We start from the raw sequence: 654 nt of genomic DNA, 5'->3' as shown, positions 1-654 counted from the left end.
CACCTTCAATTGTTTATGGAGGTGAGTGATTTGTTCAAGATAGTCGGTGTGACTAAAGATGCACTAAGGTTGAAGTTGTTTTCGTACTCGTTGTGAGATCGAGCATGAGCATGGCTCAATTCATTGCCACCAAGTTCCATATCTACATGGCAAGAATTAGTAGAGAGATTTCGGGTAAGTATTTCCCACCTAGCAAGAACGCTAAGTTAAGGAACAAGATCACAACTTTCCAACAATTGGATGATGAGTCTTTGTATGAGGCTTGGGAGCGATTCAAGGAGTTACTTTGTAAGTGTCCTTATCATGGGATTCCTCATTGTAACCAGTTGGAGACAATCTATAATGGTCTTAGAGCACATACAAAATTGATGGTAAATGCTTTTACGAATGGTGCAATTTTGTCTAAGTCTAACAATGAGGCTTATGAGATCACCGAGAGGATCGCGAGCAACAACTATCAATGGCCAACAAATTGAACAGCTTTAGGAAGACGTGTAGCTGGAGTTCATAAAGTTGATGCTCTCCCATCGTTATCAGCTTAGGTATTATCTATTTCCTCTATGTTAAAGCAGTTTACCGCTAATAGTACTAATAATTTTAAAGCTTAGCCACCATGTCCGTTTGAAGTAGTTTCCTGTGTGTACTGTGGGAAAG

General features: G+C 39.8%; 1 non-coding gene across 1 annotated transcript; it reads right to left on the bottom strand.

The window, feature by feature from the left end:
• Positions 1-203: 203 nt before the first annotated feature.
• LOC121210380 (small nucleolar RNA R71) lies at positions 204-310 on the bottom strand. The gene has a single exon (XR_005905493.1). It is a non-coding gene; the product is annotated as a small nucleolar RNA R71 (small nucleolar RNA).
• Positions 311-654: the final 344 nt, after the last annotated feature.

This window comes from Gossypium hirsutum, chromosome A11, assembly GCF_007990345.1.
Source record: "Gossypium hirsutum isolate 1008001.06 chromosome A11, Gossypium_hirsutum_v2.1, whole genome shotgun sequence".
Taxonomy (NCBI): domain Eukaryota; kingdom Viridiplantae; phylum Streptophyta; class Magnoliopsida; order Malvales; family Malvaceae; genus Gossypium; species Gossypium hirsutum.
This window is presented reverse-complemented; position numbering and strand designations above follow the sequence as displayed.